The sequence below is a fragment of the Balaenoptera musculus genome, chromosome 11 (assembly GCF_009873245.2).
Source record: "Balaenoptera musculus isolate JJ_BM4_2016_0621 chromosome 11, mBalMus1.pri.v3, whole genome shotgun sequence".
In the NCBI taxonomy this organism is placed as follows: domain Eukaryota; kingdom Metazoa; phylum Chordata; class Mammalia; order Artiodactyla; family Balaenopteridae; genus Balaenoptera; species Balaenoptera musculus.
Genome location: NC_045795.1, coordinates 11,445,475 through 11,451,546, shown reverse-complemented (window position 1 = coordinate 11,451,546; position 6,072 = coordinate 11,445,475). Strand labels below are relative to the sequence as shown.

At 43.8% G+C, this 6,072-nt stretch overlaps 1 pseudogene; it reads left to right on the top strand.

The window, feature by feature from the left end:
- Window positions 1–4,252: 4,252 nt before the first annotated feature.
- LOC118903495 lies at window positions 4,253–5,723 on the top strand (annotated as a pseudogene).
- Window positions 5,724–6,072: the final 349 nt, after the last annotated feature.

The window sequence follows — 6,072 nt, the reverse complement described above, 5'->3', positions numbered from 1 at the left end:
AGGTTCTAGGTGGAACACAGCTTCCTGGCAAATCCTGTTGTCAGGCCTATAGTTTTTCTTGCTTTTCTTGCTGTTCCCCCTTTCCCCTGTAGCAGTGGGGGTGAGGAGGGCCCCTGGAGGTCAAAGGGAATCATCTGTCTCTGGTTTGAAATTCAAGGAGTTGGAGAGTCCATGACCCTTATTCTTTGGTAGACCACTTTCTAGCTTTGATAGGTTTTCAAATTTTAAGACAAGCTAAAAAATAATCAAAACCTGTACTCAGAACTTGCCTTACACATAAGAAGTTACTTCTGTAACATGAATGGAGGGGAATCGACTCTGGTTTCAAAGATGGTCCCCCCACTATCTGTCAATGCACCTGAAATCCTAACCATTACAAATGATGGCCTTTGGACCCTGGAAAATTGTTAGACCTCAAAAGTCTCGCTATTACAATGCACACACTTCTGGGTCAATATTACCTTCAACTGGAGTCAGTGAGCATTTTGGTGATGGTCTAAGATGATTGGAATTGGGACCAAAAAGAATGCGGAGAGGATAGAAGAGTTTTGCTGGATGCTGGTTTTGCTTTCAGGTGAGAATAATGTCAGCTCTTCCCCTTCCTTACTCTAATCACTCATACTGTTAGCAGATAAGAAAATTTAAGTTGCAGGAAAAAAAAAAAAACCAACCCCCCTGCAAAACAAATTAAAAAAAAACAACTGGGCTTCCCTGGTGGCGCAGTGGTTGAGAATCTGCCTGCCAATGCAGGGGACACGGGTTCAAGCCCTGGTCTGGGAAGATCCCACATGTCGCAGAGCAACTGGGCCCGTGAGCCACAATTGCTGAGCCTGCGCGTCTGGAGCCTGTGCTCCACAACAAGAGAGGCCACGATAGTGAGAGGCCCGCACACTGCGATGAAGAGTGGCCCCCACATGCCGCAACTAGAGAAAGTCCTCGCACAGAAACAAAAACCCAACACAGCCAAAAATAAATAAATAAATAAATAATTTAAAAAAAAACCAACAACCAAACCAAGTAGGAGTGGCTCTTTGGATGAATTCCAGACAACGGAAATAATTCCTACAACACTGTAAATCAATTCTCCAAACTCTGAATATACTGAGTAGTGGAAATGTCTTTTTACTGTATATGTTTTTTTGATAGCAATATTTAAGAAAGTAACAGTATACTTATGTCTGTATGACATAATACACATTGAAATCATTTTAAAATGTTACTTTAAAATGCTGAAGGCGAGGGCTTCTCTGGTGGCGCAGTGGTTAAGAATCCGCCTGCCAATGCAGGGGACACGGGTTGGAGCCCTGGGCCAGGAAGATCCCACATGCTGCGGAGCAACTAAGCCCGTGAGCCACAACTACTGAGCCTGAGCTCTAGAGCCCCTGAGCCACAACTACTGAGCCCACGTGCCACAACTATTGAGCCCGCGTGCCTAGAGCCCATGCTCCGCAACAAAGAGAAGCCATCACAATGAGAAGTCCATGCACCGCAACGAAGAGTTGCCCCTGCTCGCCGCAACTAGAAAGCCTGCGCGCAGCAACGAAGACCCAACGCAACTAAAAATAAATAAATTAATTTAAAAAAATGCTGAAAGCGACTGCTGTAAGTTTGAAACATTAGGTGAAAGTATTCAATATAATTTTAAATTCTGCAATTAGAGAGGGGAAACTGGGGTTGGGGATAAATTAGGAGTATGGGATTAACAGAAACTACTATACATAAAACAGATAAGCAATGAGGATTTACTGTATAGCACAGGGAACTATATTCAATATCTTGTAATAACCTATAAAGAAAAATAATCTGAGAAAATATGTATAACTGAATCACTTTGCTGTATACCTGAAACTAACACAATATTATAAATCAACTATACTTCAATTAAAAACAAAAGAAAGGGGAAACTTTTAGAAGTATGTATTTGAGTAATGCAAGTTGTATTAAATTATGTCTTAAATTATGTCAAACTTTATAAGACTGAAACATGGTCTCTCTCTTTCTTTAAATTGAAGTATAATTAATGTCTCCTTTTGAATAATTGTAGAAATAACTTTTGAGGAGTCGCAGATCAGCCTTCATTTTCCCCTTTATTCTTTTTCCCTCTTGCTTCACCACTTCCTTCAGTCAGTACACTGTCTACAAAAGTTACTCCTAGCAGCATGCATACAAAGTTGATTTCTGAGCAGCGTTTGCACTGTTAAGGGTTCTCTTTTCTGGTGGTGGCTCTGAGGAATCTTATGACCTTGGCAAGTTATCTTTGGATGTCTTGATTGCCCCATGATAAAGTAGAGATAACCATGCCTATTGTTCAAAAAGGATTCATAAGATACCATCTATGAACTTTCCTGAAGTCTGGGATAAGGGCATATTATAAGTACCCTTGTTTCTGTTCTCATTAGCATGATTGTAGTTATACCTGGGGACTTTAATTTGCCTTAACACCCTCTTGTATGGAGCTATTTTATAAGAAGTGCTTGTTTTTGTCATTTGCTCTAAGACAAGGGGAAGGAAAGTCCCCCCACCCCTCAAAAATAATCAAACTAAGAGCCATCTTATAACAGATTGAAACTTTCTGTAAATGTATTGTAGTTTTCTTCAACTTTAGTAAAAGTCATTTTCTGAATAGAATCTCCTGTTTTGATAGTCTAAAACTTTGTGCATCATTTTAAACTCTACTTCCTAGCACTTATTTTAGCTTGAAGCAAACGTTGCTAAACTGTGAAGGATTCTAGTAAGATACGTAGTAGCCATTGTAAGCAAGCAATTCTGATTCAGACATTAAGGCTGCAACAGTTTGATCCACACATGTTCTGCCTAATCAGGTAGGTCCCACCACCACCACCAAGAGGTTGAGGGAGTTTTCTTTCTCATTGTCTAGGCTCTAAGCAATGGCAATAAGAAGTGCAAACAAGTGTTGAACAGTGGATCTGTTTTTGATACCCTATCCAAGTCACCAAGTGTGTGCATTTGCTTGGAGAATGGCACACTCTGCAGCGGGCCCTTGCACATTTATACTCGTGCAGGGCCTTAATGGGAAACATTTGAGTCTGGTTGCAAAGATTCCCTCACTGTGAAATCTGTTCCTAACACAATGGTCAGATTGAAAGGAGTTTCATTACATGGCTGGGCATTTCTTCTTTCTTTGGGGAATATAAAAGGTGAATGCAATACTTTCCAGTTTAAAGTTACCACAAAACTTCATAATCTTAACCTCAAAATCAACTCCTAAATTTATACGGAGAACCAGAGGCCTTGAGCTGGCTGCAACTGCCTGTTTGATCTTGGTTAAGTTCCAAAAAGCTAGGGAGAGTTCAAAGCAAGGCCAGGGGCAAGTCCAAACTGTAATCCACGTCCCCTTTTCCTTCCGTCTGTAATCTCCCTCTCCATCCTCCGGTATGAACTACAGTAGATATCCATTTCAATAACCCTAGACACTGTAGATTCTAGAACAATGAGGAACACATCTTTCCTTATTGATACTGACAGACCCTTTGGTCAGAAAATGTCCCTCAACAGATGTTAGAGAATGTGGTTATAAACCAAAAAGGTATCTGTTACAACTTTTAAGGCTGTTTTATTTCTAGCTCTGTAAATTCCACTGGATAAGGTTTAATTTTTTTCACCCCTTTTTCTTCAGAAAGCCCTCTTGAGGGTTTAGGACACAGGAAAGCAGTTATGGCGTAAGATAAGATGCTGCCTCTGCTTTTGCATTAGCCACCCCTCCCCCATCTTCCCACAAAGAAAAAGAGAACTGAAAGGACAGTTACGAAGCCGTACCAATAATAAAGCAAGAACGAGTTCTTCAAATTCATTATTCGAGTTACTGTACTTGGAAATTGAATAATGCCATTTTTTCCAATCTAAGCACTCTGGATGTTATTTCATTCGAATCGTACCGTTGGAAGATGCTTTTAGATTATTTTAACTCTGGTTAAAGAATACATCCATTGATATCAAAAAGAATTGAATTGTACCCTGACTTTGAGGTGAATGACTGCCTGAGTACTGACCTAGTCTGAAATTCACTTCCTATCAAATGGGCCACCCGGCATGAGTGAATTCAGCTTAAAATTCCTAATGAGGCCACAAGCATTGGCATAAATACATGAAAGTGGAGATTTAACACTGTACGATAACGTCTTCTTTCCCAGGAAGATTTATTCCCTATAACATAAACACCTATGACAAATAAACAATGAAAAAGAGGAGTGAAAGGGACAGAAATAGTATGCTGACACAGGTGATAGTGACGATGGTTGTGTGTGGCTTTGTTCCCAAGTCACCCAGAGCCCAAGTGAGTCCTCTGCCTTCTGAGATAAACATTTCCAATGTCCCACTTTTGCACCCCTGTCCCCCAGTCCTGAGTTTGGGCAGGAGTGGGAAGGAGAGGCGTTCTGTTCATATTTTCCTTGCAGAGCTCCTAAGTACTGCACGAAGAATGTGCAGGGTAGAGTGCCGGATGTCTGATAATGTAAAAGCAAGGGAAGGCTTGAGTGTCATGGCATGTATATATATATCCCTCGGAAAATGCACTCTGCCATATCTGTATCACCCCACATGTTTTGTTTTTGTTTTTTGCAATGTGATGTTGACATTCCTCCATTGAGAAGGTATGTTCCCTACCTTTGAACTTGAGAAAATCTTTGTAACTGCCTCGACAAATAGAATGCAGTGGAAGTGACAGTGTTTGACCTCTGAGGCAAGGTCACAAAAGGCCACGTGTTTTCTGTGTGGCTCCCTCTCTCTCAGGATGCTCACCTTGGCAACCCAGCCACCACACACTGTGAGGAAGCCCTGGCCACGTGGAGAAGCCACTTGCAGGTGTCCCAATCGCAGCCTTAGCTCAGAGGTGGTCCTAGGCAGGGGGAGGAGGGGAGAAAGGAGGGCTTAGGCTGGCGGCGGGGTGGGGTGGGGTGGTGGAGACGGAGGAGGCTGGAAGTGACTATACTGCTGCTCACTAACTGACTTTAGGAATATTGAGTTTCCGGCAGGTCGCGCGGCAGGCCTGAGGATCTGTCTCTTGCTTCAACAGTGTTTAGAATGAACGGACCAAGGGATACCCCTTGTTCCAGCCTCCGACCGCCCTCCAACCTTTTTTCCAGTTGCAACCTTTGGAATCAGCCACTCGGCTACCCTCGGCCACTGGAACCAACGAACACCATTTTTGGAGGTTAACTGCTTATTACCAATCAACCCTGAGCTCCCAGATTCGTCAGAATTACTCCACCGAGGTGGAGGTCGCCGTCAACCGCCTGGTCAACCTGCATCTGCAGGCCCTCTACACCTACCTCTCTCAGGGCTTCTATTTCGACCGTGACGATGGGGCTCTTCAGAGTGTGGGCCACTTTTTCCGTGAATTGGCCAAGGAGAAGCGCTAAGGCACTGAACGTCTCTTGAAAGTACAAAACCAGTGCAGCGACCGCGCCCTCTTCCAGGATGTGCAGAAGCCATCTCAAGGTGAGTGGGGTGAAACCCAGGACGCTACGGAAGCCGCCATTCTCACGGAGAAGGACCTGAACCAGGCCGTTTTGGACCTGCATGCCCTGGGTTCTGCCCGCACAGACCCTCACCTCTGAGACTTCCTGGAGAGCTGCTTCCTGTATGAGCAGGTGAAACTCATCAAGAAGATGGGTCACCACCTGACCAACCTCCGCAGGCTGGCTGGTCCCCAGGCTGGGCTGAGCGAGTAACTCTTTGAAAGGCTCACCCTCAAGCATGACTAGGAGCCTCTGAAACCCAGTGGCCTTTGAGGAGCCCCTGTGGTCAGGGCTTCTGCCTGAAGCCTTCTCTGCAGCCACTAGGCAGCTTTTTAACCACCCTGGAGCCCTCTCCCAAGCCTTGGACCAAATGGAAATAAAGCTTTTGGCAGCCAAAAGAAAAAAAAAGGAATATTGAGTTTCCCATTTGTGCCAGGCAGTGTTGTAGAAGCAGGGCTACAGCTATGAAAAAAAACAGACAAAAATAGCCCCCTTCTCAGCTCCTTCTGTAGACTCTGAAATCTAACTTCCTGAGCCTTCCACAACTGGGAGAACCAAGCTCAGATTTTATATAATCCTGACCAAGTTTTGTAAT